We start from the raw sequence: 16,674 nt of genomic DNA, 5'->3' as shown, positions 1-16,674 counted from the left end.
TTTGAATGGGATACAACACCTAGACAGACATGCCCTCGACCAAGGCCTCGGGCGCAAATTGTGTTCAAAAACTCAATTATTCATAGGATTCTACATTTCACACTAAGTATTTCATTTCTCTATGTTCTTCATCATAACAGGAGCCGAGATATCCATTTCTGAGAGTCGTTTCCACATATTAATGAAAAATCTGCCACAACATTGAATAGGGGCACCCCCCACAACAAATGTAAGGCTAAGGGCCAAAAGGAGGAAATGAATAGAAATGCATGAAAGAAAGAGAAACAAAGATTTCTACCCCCCCCCCCCCCCCATAGGAGGAGGCTCAAATAGATAACAATCTCCCCGAGCCCCATGCCCTCGAAAAAAATGGGGAAATGCATGGAACAACAATTGAGAAGGACTTGGGTGGTCACCTTGGGAGCTCGGATTGTTTTTAATCCTTCCCGAACACCAGTCCACAACAATTCCCCCTTTTCTCCTTAAAGCTAAGTACTGAAAGGAAGAAGGGAAGAAAACAAGGTGAAAGAAATAGAGATAAAATGTGGCTACTGGCTCACAAGGGGAGGTTCAAACAAAGCACAAGCCTCCCAAGCCCTGTTCCTTGACAAAAAGGGGGGAATTGAAAGCGACGACGATTGAGAAGGACTAGGGTGGCCATCATGGGAGCTCACACTGTGTTTCATCATTCTCGAACACCAATCCACAACAATCGCACCTTTTCTCCATAAAGCTAGGGGTTAGAAGGAAGAAGGGAAGAAAACAACATGAAAGAAAGGGATATCAACTGTGGCTACTGGCTCACAAGGGGAGGCTTCAAATAGAGAACAATATTTCCCAAACCTATGCCTTGGAAAAAAGGGGGGAACCATAGGTGACAATGATCGAGAAGGACTAGTGTGGACACCCTGGGAGCTTGCACTATGTTTCATCCTTCTCGAACACCAATCCACAACAATCCCACCTTTTGTCTATAAAGTTAGGGGCAAAAAGGAAGAAGGAAATAAAACAACATGAAATAAAGAGAGATATCAAACATGTCTACCTTCTCACAAGGGGAAGCTCAAATAGAGAACAAGCTTCCCCAACCATGTGCCTTCACAAAAAGGGGGGAACTGTAGGGGACGACGATCGAGAAGGACTAGGGTGGCCACCCCCAGAACTCGCACTACTTTTCATCCTTCCTGAACACCAATCCACAACAATCCCACCTTTTCTTTGTAAAGCTAGGGGCTAAAAGCAAGAAGGGAAGAAAACAACATGAAAGCAAGAGATACCAAATGTGGTTATTGGCTCACAAGGGGAGTCTCAAATAGAGAACAAGCTTCCTAAACCCTGTTCCTTCGCAAAAAGGGGGGAACTGCAAAGGACAGCGATCGAGAAGGACTAGTGTGGCCACCCTGGGAACTTGCACTATCATTCATCCTTCCCGAACACCAATCCAAAACAATCCCACCTCTTCTCCTTAAATCTAGGGGCAAAAGGAAGAAGGGAAGAAAACAACACCGAAGAAACAAAGATCCCAAGAAAAGAGAGAAGCTCAATAGCACACCAAGTAGATGTCTGCTAACCAAAAAGAAATCAAACAAGGCACCCAATAAAAAATCATCCCACCTCTTCACACCCTCCCACATACATTATCGCACAACACCCTTTCCAACTTACAACATAACAAACAACAATCAAACAACCAAGCAAATAAATCACAACCTAAACTTGACCACTAGAAAAGACAAGGTCTGTGATGAGACCAGTGTCTGGAACACATTACTGAGAGGTAAACGACCCCCCAACCTAGCACAAGGCTTCAAATGACAAATAGACTACTAATAACAAACCCACACTGCTATTGCACCCCTCCATGTACAAAACACCCAACAACCTTTCCAGCGAGAAAGTTAATGGGGGTTAAGAATCAAACTCCAAGGAGGAGTTGTCACGGGCTGACACTCAATACTAGAGAAATCCATGGGCCACAAATACATCGATGGTGCAAGGCCACTAAAGAGAGGGACGTCCGTAAAGCACACACCATGAAACAAAGAACTGACCAAGTCCCACAAAAAACCCATAACCCAAAGGGAGGAACAAAGACACAGCCCGCTACTTTTTTCCTTAGAAGGGGAGTGTCTCATGAGAGGGTGAGGAATTCCCTCGATGGAAAAGGCATGAGATAAGATTGCCACCCTCATGCCCATTGGCAAGGAAAATTGTGATCTCGATGGAGCTCAGACCGAGGGAGGGGTTTTTAATTACCTAGACACCCAACCCTTTCGCGAGGGCATATCAAGGAACGCCTGGGAGGGCTAGGGTGGCCAGCCCAATGGGTTTAACTGCTCTTCATCCATCTCATACTGACCCCACCCCAAAAATTTCCCCTCATGGAAACCACTCCCTTGACCCAACCACCAGCAAAAAAGCTCACCCAAGCAACACATCAACCACTGCCGCCTTTTCGAGAGAGCCAACTGTGGAAGCCCGCACCCTTGGCCCATGCCTTCCGACAAACAAAAGACCGAGCACCACCGGTATGAATGAGTCTAAATTTATACATTGTATTTCCTAAGTACCTCAACTGCAGTAACCATGCCCAGTCAAGCAGATCGTCAGAAGGCTCCCAAGAAACAAGCTTCTGAACCCCCTATAGAAACACATTGGGGGAAAGAAAAGCAAAGGATGGGTGAGACAAGCACAAGCATGGCTTCCAAGCACACACACGAAAAAATAAGCATTACCTGAAGATAAGCAACCAACAATTTTCTCGCCAAACACCAAACCCACTTCCCCAGAGACACACCAGACAGTCCCACATTGCAATTGAAACCCAACCAACCCGAACCAAAAAAGAAAACACCTGATAGCAATGATCCTACTACGGGTTCACCTACGGTAACCTTGTTGCAAATTCTCCTTCCTCTAAATGATAAGGTTCAATGAACTTCTCATGACGTCGATGACGGCGAACCACCATCATCGATGCAATTCAAACACTTCACCCGATCATTCAATTGGTAGGAGCGACAGGTGGTGTTTACAAAGGATAGGGACGTAGTCAACATGAGCTGATGACATGTGCTAACTAGGAATTCCTCATTGAAGACTAATAATTGCAATGGTCTATCCCCATGACGATACAATTTGAGAAGATTTCCTGATCCTCTTGAACTAGGAAGAAAAACTCGTTGGCTGCATCATTGTAGCGTGCATGCAGCCCAGAACATCTAAGGGCATCACAGACCTATTATTGCCTCAAAATTCCATGGCCTAAACGGCCATAGTCCCTCTAAGAAGCTGAACACAAAGGGGAACCTCTGTGTAGCTAGTTAGTAGGTTGAGGTCTCATTCGTTATTGGAATTAACCAAACAAATCGCTTCAACTCACTCTGAATTAACGAGCTCGTGTTCCCAGACGTGCCCTCACACTGAATGACCCGACCAAACACGCAAACACCCTCGCCTGACCCACCCGAATGAGTTTACATGGACTCCCTCGCCCGACCTCCCCAAACGACCCGTTCAAACAAGTTGACACTGATGCCGTCAACCAACCTACCTGAACGAGTTTACATGGGCACCCACATGACCACAATGAAGGGACAAGGGAGAGATGAGAAAATGAGGTGCATGAATGTGCACAAAGCCCACCCTGGGTCACAACATAGCATTTTTTATACGGGCTCGTGTGCCCAAGCATGCCCTCACACTAAACGGCCTGATCAAATGAGTTTACACAGACACCCTCACCCAACCTACCCAAACGCGTTTACATGGATGCCCTCATTCGACCTACCCAAACAACCCGCTCGAACGAGTGTACACAGACGCCCTCAAATAACTCGCTTGAACGACCCACCCAAATGCGTTGACATAGACACCCTCAAACGACCCACCCAAACGAGTTAACATAGGCCCACATGACTAAAACGAAGGCACAAGGGAGAGCCAGGCAAACGAGTTGCACAAACATGCATAAAGCCCACCTCGGGTTAGAACTTAGCATTTTTTATATGGGCTCATGTGCTCGGGCACGCCCTCAAATTGAATGACCCGATCAAACGAGTTTACATTGACACCCTCACTCGACCCTCCCCAACGAGTTTAAAAAGACGCCCTCACCCAACTAGCCTGAACAAGTTTACACGAACGCCCTCAAATGACTCGCCCAAATGAGTTGACACACACGCCCTCAAATGACCTGCTCGAATGAGTTTACATGGGTGCCCAGATGACTGAAATGAAGGCACAAGGGAGAGCTGGGCAAACGAGCTACACAAACGTGCACAAAGCCCACCCTGAGTCACAACTTAGCATTTTTGATACGGGTTGCTATGCCCAGGTGCACCCTCACAGTGAACGACCTGACCAAACGAGTTTACACGGACACCCTCCCCTGACCTACCCGAACGAGTCTACACAGACAACCTCACTCGACCTGCCTGAACAAGTTTACATGGACACCATCAAACGACTCACCCGAATGAGTTGACATGGACGTCCTCAAACAACCTGCCCAAATGAGTTTACATGGGTGCCCACACGATCAAAATGAAGGGACAAGGGAGAGCCAGGCAAACGAGCCGCACGAACATGCACAAAGCCCACCTTGGGTCACAACTTAACATTTTTGATACGGGGTTGTGTGTCTAGGTGCATCCTCCCACTGAATGACCCGACTGAACAAGTTTACATCGACGCCCTCGCCCGACCTGCCCGAATGAGTTTACATGGACGCCCTCGCTCGACCTGCCAGAATGAGCTTACACGGACGCCCTCGCCCAACCCACCCGAACAAGTTTACATAGACGCCCTCGCCTGACCCTCCCAAACGACCCACCTGAATGAGTTTACATGGACGCCCTCAAATGACCCGCCCAAACAACCTGCCCGAATGAGTTGACACAGACGTCCTCAAACGACCTACCTAAATGAGTTTACATGGGTGCCCACACAACCGAAATGCCCACCCTGAGTCACAATTTAGAATTTTTGATACAAGCTCGTGTGCCCAGGTGCCCCCTCACACTGAACGACCCACTTGAACGAGTTTACATGGAAAATCTCGCCCGACCCGCCCAAACGAGTTTACATGGACTCCCTTGCCCAACCCACCCGAACGCGTTTACACAAACACCCTCAAACGAGTCGCCCGAATGAGTTGACATGGATGCCCTCAAATGACCCACCTAAACAAGTCTACATGGGCACCCACGCGACCGAAATGGATGGACAATGGATAGCCGGGAAAAAGAGTTGCACGACCATGCATAAAGCCCACCCTGGGTCACAACTTAGCATTTTTTATATGGGCTTGTGTGCCTAGGCGCGCCCTCACACTAGATGACCTGATCGAACGCGTTTACATGGACACCCTCGCCTGACTCGCCCGAACTCATTTTCTTGGACACCCTCACCCGACCTGCCTGAACAAGTTTACACAAACACCCTCACCCAACCTAATAGACCCACCCTAACATGTTTACAGGGACGCCATCAAATGACCCTTCCAAACGACCCAACCCAACAAGTTTACAAGGATGAACTCAAACGACCTACCTGAATGAGTTTACATGGATGTCCTCAAACAACCCGCACAAATAGGTTTACATTGACACCCTCAAATGACCCGCCTAAACGAGTTGACATGGACGCCCTCAAACAACCTACCGGAACGAGTTTACATGGGTGCCCACATGACCAAAACAAAGGGACAAGGGAGAGCTAGGCAAACGAGCTGCACAAATGTGCACAAAGCCCATCCTAGGTCACAACTTAGCATTTTTGATACGAGCTCATGTGCCCGGGTGCTCCCTCACACTGAATGACCCGACTGAATGAGTTTACATGGATGCACTCGCCTGACCTACCTGAATGAGTTTACATAGATTCCCTCAAACGACCCACCCGAATGACCCACCCAAACGAGTTTACATGGACACCCTCAAATGACCCGCCCAAATGAGTTGGCACAGATGCCCTCAAACGACCTACCCAAACGAGTTTACATGGGCACTCGCACAATCGAAATGAAGGCATAAGGGAGATCTGGGAAAACGAGCTACACAAACGTGAACAAAGCCCACCCTGGGTCACAGCTTAGCATTTTTGATATGGGCTCATGTGCCCGAGCATGCCCTCACACTGAACGACCCACCCGAATGGGTTTACACGAATGCCCTCGCCCGACCTATCTGACCCACCCGACCTGTCCGACCCACCCGAACGAGTTTACATGGACGCCCTCGCCTGACCCGCCCGAACAAGTTTACAAGGATGCCCTCAAATGACCTGCCCAAATGAGTTTACATGGACACCCTCAAATAACCCGCCTAAATGAGTTGTCATGGACACCCTCAAATGACCCACCCGAACAACCTGCCTGAACGATTTGACATGGACGCCCTCAAATGACCCACCCAAATGAGCTAACATGGGCACCCACACGACTGAAATTATAACACCCATGAGCTATGGTTCATGAACGGGCGATGGCGCGAATGAGAGAGTCAAGCCACAGCTCACATGAAGCGAAACAAAGGAAATGCGAAGTATTTCAGTGGAGGTATGTTTATATCATGTGGGTTGTCCTGGGCGACCTGACAAGCGGGTGAGCTGACGGGCAAACCAACACATGATGGGCAGCCGAACATTGTAAACGGGAAGGCAAACGGTGGTAAAACGTGGATAGGCTGATGGGCAGACATGGAACAAAGGCTGGCAAAATGACCAAACAATGAGGGGCAGGCGTATAAATAAGTGAAGGCCAGTTGGTGGAGAGGCATCACTTCAACTAACGAATAAGTCACTTGGACGAGTTAAGTCTACAGTGTAGGTGCGAAGTTCTATGCTGCAGATGTGCCTGCACGATGGGCAAAACAAGTGCAGGTATCGTGCAAACCGAGCAAACCGAACAGGGCATTCATGCAGAGTTAAATGATGGGCGAACCAGGTAGGGCATTCATGGAGGGTTGAACGACAGGCAAACCAGGTAGGGCGTTCATGCAGGTCTGAATGACAGGCGAACCGAGTAGGGTGTTTGTGCAGGGTTCAACGGCCAATTGATGGTTCGTGCATGACAAAACGGTGCAGGCATTTGCTGAACGAAGGGTGGTTCAATGGAAGGTCATGAACGGGACTTTGTGTAGGCGGTACTACGTAGGACCCACTAAACAAAGGGAGGTAAGAACCATGAACGAGAGTTCGGGTGAGTGGCAACACGGGTGCATTTTCACCTGCTGAATGAAGGAATAGTTGGGCTAAATGATAATGTCAGGCAAGGTAACATGGTGAGGGTGTTTTTTGAATGGACGGTGAACAAGTTGAGTGAAGAAGTGCAACAGGTTGTGAACGAAGGCGACCAATGTGGGGACATGTTGGTTAGGCATGCATAGTGACACGGCTGGGTGCCCAAGTTGGGAAAATGGTGCGACGAGCTGAATGAGTGCATTTAGGGGTGAACGAAGAGTTGGGAAGAACATGCAGCAACCGTTCGGAGGTGTCGATGAGGCTTGGAAACTGATTTTTCTGAAGTTGTGAAAATTTGGCCAAGTGTAAATTTGGGGTTTCCTCCAAGATTTAAATGTGCATGGAAATTATATATTGATATACATGTAGACTCACATCGGGGAGTTTCCCGTCCCTTTATACTATTGTGCATTTCTATATGTTAATGCTTTTATGATGAATGTTCATGGATTTCATCTTGTATAAAGGATAACTTAATACTTGTTAACGAAAAATAAACTAAATACGAATGTTAGGAATAGTCCATGATCATAAGTATTGGTGAAAAGAAAGTGGTAAGTGGTGCGCACGTCACTATAGTGCGGTTGGAAGAGTACCGCCAATGTAGGGGGTTGACAAAAATGAAGGCACAAGAGAGAGCTGGGCAACCGAGTTGTACGAACGTGCACAAAGCCCACCCCAGGTCACAACTTAGCATTTTTTATATGGGCTCATGTGCTTGGGCATGCCCTCACACTCAACGACCTGACCAAACAAGTTTACAGACACCCTCGCCTAACCTGCCTGAATGAGTTTACATAGACACCCTCACCTGAACTGCCTGAATGACCCGCCCGAATGAGTTTACATGGGCGCCCACACGACTGAAACAAAGGGACAACCGAGAGTTGGGGAAACAAGATTCATGAACATGCATAAAGCCCACCCCGAGTCACAACTTAGCATTTTTGATACGGGCTCATGTTCTCGGGTGTGCCCTCACATTGAATGACTTGACCAAACAAGTTTACACAGACACCCTTGCCTGACTTTCCCAAACAAGTTTACATGGATGCCCTTGCCCAACCCGCCCAAATGATTTTACATGGATTCCATCGCTTGACCCACCCAAACAGGTTTACACGGATGCCTTCAAATGACCCGCCTGAATGAGTTGACACGAACACCCTCAAACGACCTGTCCAAACGGGTTTACATGGGTACCTACACAACCAAAATGAAGGGACAAGGGAGAGTCAGGAAAATGAGCTGCACAAATGTGCACAAAGCCCACCCTGGGTCACAACTTAGCATTTTTGATACAGGCTCGTGTGCCTGGGCATGCCATCACATTGAACAAATCAACCAAAAGACCTACCCGACCCACCCAAATGACCTACCCGGACGTGTTTACACAGATGCCCTCAAATGACCTGCCTGAACGACCTACCCGAATGACTTGCCCAAACACATTTACACGGATGCCCTCAAATGACCCGCCTAAATGACCTGTCTGAACGAGTTGACATGGATGCCATCAAATGACTTGCCTGAACGAGTTGACACAGACACCCTCAAACAACTTGCTCGAACGAGTTTACACAGATGCCGTCAAACAACCCGCTCGAATGATTTTACACGAACACCCTCGAACGACCCACCCGATCGAATTTACACGGAAACCCTCAAATGACCCGCTTGAACGAGTTTACATGGCTGCCATCAAATGACCTGCCTGAACGATTTTACATTGGTGGCCACACTACCAAAACAAAGGCACAAAGGACAGCTGGGAAATTGAGCTGCATGACCATGCACAAAGGCAATCCCGGGTCACAACTTAGCGTTTTTGATACGGGCTCGTGTGCTTGGGCATGCCCTCACACTAAACGACACGACCGAACGCGTTTATGTAGGCACCCTCAAAAGACCCTCCTGAATGATTTTACATGGAAAATGACCTACCTGAACGAGTTTACATGGCAAACAACTTGCCTGAACGATTTTACACAGGTGCCCTCAAACAACCTGCCTGAACTAGTTTACATGGATGCCCTCAAATGACCTGCCCGAACATGTTTACATGGCTGCCCTCAAACAACCCGCCCAAATGAGTTTACACGAATGCCCTCTAACAACCTGCCCGAATGAGTTTACATGGAAAATGACCTTCCCGAATGAGTTTACATAAGCACCCTTAAACGACACGCCCAAATGAGTTTACATGGCAAACGACTTTCTCGAATGAGTTTACATGGCAAACAACCCTCAAACGACTCACCCAAATGATTTTACATGGAAAACAACCCTCCCGAACAAGTTGACATATGTGCCCTCAAATGACCCACCCGAACGATTTTACATGGAAAACGACTCGCCACAACGAGTTTACACGGGTGCCTTCAAATGATCCACTCGAACGAGTTTACACGAAAAACAACCTGCCCGAACAAGTTTACAAAGGTAAACAACCAGCCCGAAGGAGTTTACATGGGAAAATGACCTGCCCAAACAAGTTTACACGACAAACGAGCCACCCAAATGAGTTTACATGGGCTCCAACACATGGGAAAAACAAATGCACAAGGGAGAGTTGGGAAAATGGGCCGCACGAACGTGCACAAAGCCCACCCGGTCACAACTTAGCATTTTTTGATACGGCTACGTGTGCCCCAAGTGCCCTCACATGACACGATATGATGCAACCTGACCTGACTCGCCCTAGCGCGGTTACACAGGCACCCACACATAAAATGTCCCGACCCACCCAAATGAAATTTGGGGTTTCCATGGGTGCACGACCTGAACAAAATTTTGGGTTTCCGTGCATGCACGACCTGAATGAAGGCACAAGGGAGCATCAGGAAAACAGGCTACACGGATGTGCAAAAGATGCATGGGTGGTCTCGACCGGCCCTGGGCAATCTGACCCGACCAGCCTGAACAGGTTTGCATGGGCACCCACACACAACACAACATGACCCAACCCGAATAAAATTTTGGGTTTCCATCGGTGCACAACCAGAATGAAATTTGTGGTTTCCATTGGTGCACGACCTGAACAAAGGCAGAATGGAGTGTTAGATAAACGGGCCACACAAATGTGTAGAAGGCAAAGGAGGGTCATGACTTAGTATTTTTGGCACTACCAGGTGTGCCCGAGCACCCACGCGCGGTACGACCTGACCCTCCCGAACGAAATTTTGGGTTTCCATCGGTGCAAGACCCAAATGAAGGCACGAGAGAGTGTCGAGCAAACGGGTCACACAAACATGTAGAAGGTACACGGGTGGTCACATATTAGAAATTTTTGCATGGAAACATGTTCCCAAGTACCCACACATGACATGGCACGACTCGACCCGACTCACCCGAATGCGTTTGCATGGCACCCACACACAACACGACTCGACCTGCCCAAACAAAATTTGTTGTTTCCATGTGTGCACAGCCCGAATGAAATTTGGGGTTTCCATGGGTGCACGACCCAAATGAAGGCACGAGGGAGCTTCAGGAAAATGGGTTGCACAAACGCGCAGAAGACACATGGGCAGTGACGACTTAGAATTTTTGGCACGACCACGTGTGCCCAAGCACCCACACAGGGCACGACACGACCTGACCCACCTTGAGCAAGCCAACCCAACATGCCCGAATGAAATTTGGGGTTTCCATGGGTGCACAACCCGAACAAAGGCATGAGGGAGCATCAGGTAAACGGGCCACAAAAATGTGTAGAAGACTCACAGGTGGTCATGACTTAGCATTTTCAGCACAACCACATGTGCATGGGTAACCACACATGGCACAACACAGCACAACCTGTCTCGCGCAAACGAAATTTGGGGTTTGAATGGGTGCACAACCCGAACGAAGGCACGAGGGTAGGAATATCTTTGAATCTAATACATAAATATACCTGGCGTAAAATGCCCTTAAGGTCTCAACATTTTATTTTGACTCTTCGACTCACCTATAACACTTTAACATGTTCTAGGCCTATTTCAATGAGAAAGAAACTCAATGATAAATAATACACACACACACACACACACATATATATATTTATTTATTTTCTTGAATAAATACAAATATCAAAAGTACATTTATTAAGACTAAACCCGGTTACACTTTCTTCAACACCCCCTCTTAACTAGGGAGGTATTCATAAATTATTACAAGGTGTTTGGCTATTTTTCAATCTTGAATAATTTACATAAGAGAAACCAGATTGGAAACCCATCTATTATAGCATCATACTAGCCAACATTGTTCATAGCAAGGCATTGACTAACAACTTTATCTCTCATAAGATCAGAGCACAATGTTGGTGAGGCTAATGGCTTATAAACACCTTAGTAATTGTCTCTTAAGGTACATACCCACCCAAGTGTTCCCTGAGTATGACCTTCTAGGACAATTCTTGTCTAGGGTTCCCAGCCCTCAAAGAATAACTATCCTCTTGCCTACCCTTGTCTTGGATGCCCTACACATCCTCAAAGAGCATCAGATGCCAAATGATTACCCAATACTCCCATTCTTTCTTTCCAAGTGAAGACAAGAATGTTGTGTCTATCTCTTCCCCTTGATTGAGGAAGACATGCCCAAGTTTCCTCTGACAAGGAACTTGCCCAAGCTCCTTTGTAGTTGGGAATTTGTTAGAACTCCCTCTTAGCTAGAGACTTGTCCATTCATCAACAACGTCTTCTTCGTGGGTCCTTTCGCTGCTTGATCTCCTTCTTTCCTTCGATGTCATGAATTATTTGTTTGAACTTCTTCTTGGCAGGGTACTGGCCATCGATCACTTTCCCTCTTGGTTTGTCATGTCATTGCTCCCTTCCTAGAAACTGGCCTTCTTGATATATATTAGGTTCTTTTTATCATCTAGCTACTCCTTTGTCATCTTGTCTATCCTTCATAATACTTATCACATGGATGCTTAGTTGTACTTGCTTATTCCCATACTTTGATTTAGTGGCCCTTCATGACTTCATTGTGATATTTCTTCAACATCAAATGGTGCTTTTGTTGGATGGCATCTTCATCATGACATATTTGTAGAGTTGAATTGGTTATCTGCACCTTACTATCTCCAAGGCCTTCGTAGGTGTCAAGGGTCCTTTGATCTTTTTCTTCCTTTGTCAGAGTTTCCATGCATTATTTTGAGAGATATTGAGGAATATTTTCAAATATTTATTCTTTGTGACCATGATTTTCTTCACATGCTTGATCTCATTCTTTATTTGCTTCTTTTTGGATTGATTAGTCAACCACCTTATACTCCTTATGAGAGAACTTCTTCATGTTGACCTTTACTCCATTGTAGTACATGCCTATGAGCATATCGTTGGTGAAAGAGATCCTTTTATTCTTGATCATGATTCTGTAACTTTTCCCATGATCCAATATATATGATGACATGACTTAAACTTTGATGCATACATACCTCATCTTGATTATGCTTTTATCATCTCAGCTTTATTTGATAGTTCTCCTTGATTGGTGTAGCCTTTCTTGCTTCATCTGCTCTCACCTATATATCATCCTTTCTTGAATCTCATAAATGGGACTCCCAATGAGACATCTACCCCCTTATGTACGAAGCTTATTTGAATATTCTATCAGAGGATCTTGAAGACCCTTACCTTGAAAATGTTTCTTCCTTTGATGATGGAGGCCTTCTAAGAATTTTGATCATGATCAATCATTTTTTCATTGTGGATGAGACCCTATAATAGGTATGCTCCTTCTATGTGAATATCTTGAGCTATATCTACACCATGCTCCTATATTCTAGAAGATATCTTTAACCATGCAATCTATTCTATTTCTATATGCTTCTATAGTACTCAAAACTTTGAAAGAAGACTTTAAGCAAAGAGGTTGACTTAGTCATGGGGGGATCTTCCTTCTTTTTCTTCTTGTCATCTTCTTTCACTTCTTGAGTTACATGAGCTTCTTCCCTTTTTCTCCTATTTTTTTTGTCCTTCTTAAGTTTAGGACAATCCATTTGTAGCATCCATATTATTGGCATCCAAATCATTGGATTTTGGACATGTAGTGGTCCCAACCAATTTGTTACATTCCTTGAAAAAAGACATTGAGGTATACTCAGAAGGGGACATATACTTACTTGATAGAGTTTGAGATGTAGTGAACTTTCTTTCTTCTTGAAGACTTGATGGCTTGCCTTCCTTAGATCTTGATGTTCTTCAAGTTGCTTTCTTCAAATGGACTTGTTTGATGACTTGACTCGTAGTGCCCTTCATTTTTCAAGATGGTGTAGCTTGATGTAGGTCCCTCTTTGATTTCTTCTTCTTGTAGGTGCCTTTATACAAGCATTTTCTTCTTGCTTTGTAGTCTTCCATCATGAATGATAGATGGTAGACCTTCTTGTCCTTGATATGATTGAGACTTCTTGGCTTGATGCTTAAACCTTACAGATGTTCTTGACATTCCCTTTCCTTGGTGTGTCACCTTAGCTCTGATACAACGTTGAAAAATATTAGGCAATGGGGTATATAGAGATTCTTCTAGACTTTATAACAATTTGTGAAGCTCTTTTACAATTTATCTTGTTATATTAATATTATTCTCTTCTTAATAATGCATGTGTTTTTACTTCATCAAATTGGTGCCAAAAACATAAGAACAAGAACACAAGATGTTGGCTTTCTGCCACAGTAAAACCTCTCTCTCTCAGCGAGGAAAACCCTTTCATAAATTTCTCTTATTGAAGCTTCTTATTGGTCATTGTGAAGCCTAAGAACCTTGACAAGAATATCTTCCAAGCACAAGTCAAGTCCTTCCTCCTCTCTACACTTTATTTCTTTGGCACTTCATTCCCCGGCACTGTGTCCTTCTTTCAACTTTTGATAGTCTTTGGTGGACTAGCTCTAGAAGAGACTCCAACCTTTTATCCTTAGCGAGATCCTTTACCAATGAAGAAACCTTCATTCTCTTGACCAACCGTGCCTTTTTCTTGATGTGAGGTTGCAGACTCAATGTACACCATTTACTGCACCTAGGGTGATTTCCATCGTGACAAGACATGGAAACCCCAAATTTCCTGCACTTGTGAGGCTTTTGACAAGGTGGGACATGGAATCCTTGGGTTCAACACAATTTGGCGACTTTTGTTGAGGAGGGACTGGGAGACCCCATGTCACGCTCCTATCCTAGTGGTAATATTTCAACCACACATAAGCGTGTGAAGCACCACTGTACTTTTTCCTTTTAGCAATACTTGAGTACATGGGCTGCGCCTACATCAACACTCAGTCAATTTTCCAATAAGTGCTCTTAACAATGCAGCGAAAATAACTTACCATCGATTTATCTTCTTCAGTTATTCTTTCAACCCATCATGTCGTGTGGTCGTGCTTTACTACCCGCGGCCTACATGAAACAACACCACACCTGAACTACGAACATGTCCACTCAACTTTCCGTTCCACAGCACCGAAACTCAGCCTATCGGTGCAATCCATAGTGAGGGCACATGGCCCACATGTAGTGTAGCCTACCTATCTAGTCGATAACTCGCCCCTCTCTACCTGTCTGCACTACCAAGTCTAACCCACCCATTGTAATCTGCATGCTAGTGTGACCCTCTTACCTGCGTTATTGTCTTCCTTCTGTTTTTTCCCAACACCTTCCTTCACACTTGTTTTTTCAATGTGGAAGTCAGTGTTTTGTCGACCTACCACATAACCTTGACACACCCCATTCCAACGAACCAACGCATTGCTTTGTGTGCATCGTCGCACCCATGGGTCGGCTCCAACACTTAGCCGATTACACCTGTCGCCACACGTCACACACCTGCTTGCATCCTAACTCATCCGCACATGGTCACCTCTTTCATCTGAGCACCCAACAAGGGTCACCTGTGCACCTTCCATTGGTGACTAACCCATCATGCACGTATCAAGGGGTGTGTGCCCTGCCCAACATGGCGTACTTGCTATGAGTGCGCCCATCACCATCGCGCATAAGTGAATGACATGCCAAGTCTTCACATATAACTGAATGCTCACCTGAGTCACATATAACGGAATGTGGGTGCCTGTACTATGGGTTTAGTCTTTCGACTGTCTCGGGCACTCCCCACTCGAATACCTTACACCCCAAGCCCCCCCCCCCCGTACGTGGTAGACGTTTCCAGTGTGATGGGACATGGAAACCTAAGATTTCACACACTTGGAAAACTATCGTCATGGCGAGGGAGGGAAACCCTACTTTCCTCGCACTTAAACTGCTCCCATCGCAATAAGGCATGGAAACCCCAAGTTCCAGAGATAGACTACGCAAGCGGTTTCCACCCCGCCACGAAATGGAATCCCTGAGTTCACAAGACTTGGGTAGTTCTTCATCGTTCCTCAACATGGAAACCATGAGTTCCATAAACTTGGGCGATTTCGGCCATGTTACAACATGGAAACCCAAGTTCCTCTCACCGAGGCCACGGTTTGCACCCGAGGGAGAGATGGAGACCGAGAGGTTCATGTAATTAGGCAGTTTCCCTCATGCCATGAAATAGAAGCCCCCAGGTTCCGCAGGCTTGGGCGGTTCTCTGTCGTTTCGCGACATGGAAACCTGAGTTCCTTACACCAAGGTCGTGGTTTTTGTCATGGTGGGACATGGAAGACCCCAAGTTTCCCATAATTGGGTGGTTTCTATCATGCCATGGAATGGAAAGCCCTGTGTTCAGTAGACTTCGGTGGTCGTTCCCTGTTGCGCGATGACATGGAAACCTGAAGCTCCCCAAACTTGGGCAGTCATTCCCTATCACATGATGACATGGAAACCCAAAGCTCCCCAGACTTGGGCGGCAATTTTAGCTGCAGCGCGAATGACATGGGAACCCTTCGTTTCGTAGACTTGGGTAGCAATTTCTGTTGTGACGCGAAATGGAAACCCTATGCTTCCACTGACTTGGTTAGCAATTTCCATCGCGCCACAAAATGGACACCCCGAGTTCTCTAGACTTTGGTAGATTTTCATTGCCCCACGACATGGAAATCCAAAGTTCCACAGACTCTCGGGCGATTCAGGGTGTGCCATGACATGGAAACCCCAGATTTCCAAAACTTGGGTGGTTTACGTCAGTGATTCTGACCGCGTCACGACATGGAAACTGCGAGTTTCCCAGTCTTGGGTAGTGGTTTCGAAACACCCCATGTTCCCCAGACTTGTGAGCTGGTTTCCATCATCATTGAAACCCCAAGTTCCATGCGTTGGGGCATTGTTGAAAACCTTGTGTTTCCATCATGCCGTAAAATGTGGAGACCTATGGTTCCATCAAGGGTGGAACATGGAAACCCCAAGTTTCCCTAGACTTTGGTACTGCCGGTTTTGGTCGTGGCACGACATGGAAACCCCAGGTTTCCCAGGCTCGGGTGCTAGGGCACGACATGGAAACCCCAAGTTTCCCCAGGCTTGGGCGCCTCT

General features: G+C 46.3%; 1 non-coding gene across 1 annotated transcript; it reads right to left on the bottom strand.

The window, feature by feature from the left end:
- Positions 1–13: 13 nt before the first annotated feature.
- LOC149157445 (5.8S ribosomal RNA) lies at positions 14–167 on the bottom strand. The gene has a single exon (XR_016262154.1). It is a non-coding gene; the product is annotated as a 5.8S ribosomal RNA (ribosomal RNA).
- Between the last annotated feature and the right edge of the window lie 16,507 nt (positions 168–16,674).

Source organism: Pinus tabuliformis, chromosome 5_2 (assembly GCF_031772625.1).
Source record: "Pinus tabuliformis cultivar Carrire ecotype Pingquan chromosome 5_2, CPIR1, whole genome shotgun sequence".
Taxonomy (NCBI): Eukaryota; Viridiplantae; Streptophyta; class Pinopsida; order Pinales; family Pinaceae; genus Pinus; species Pinus tabuliformis.
Note: the sequence above shows the minus strand (reverse complement) of the source record. Positions and strands in the feature narration are given on the sequence as shown.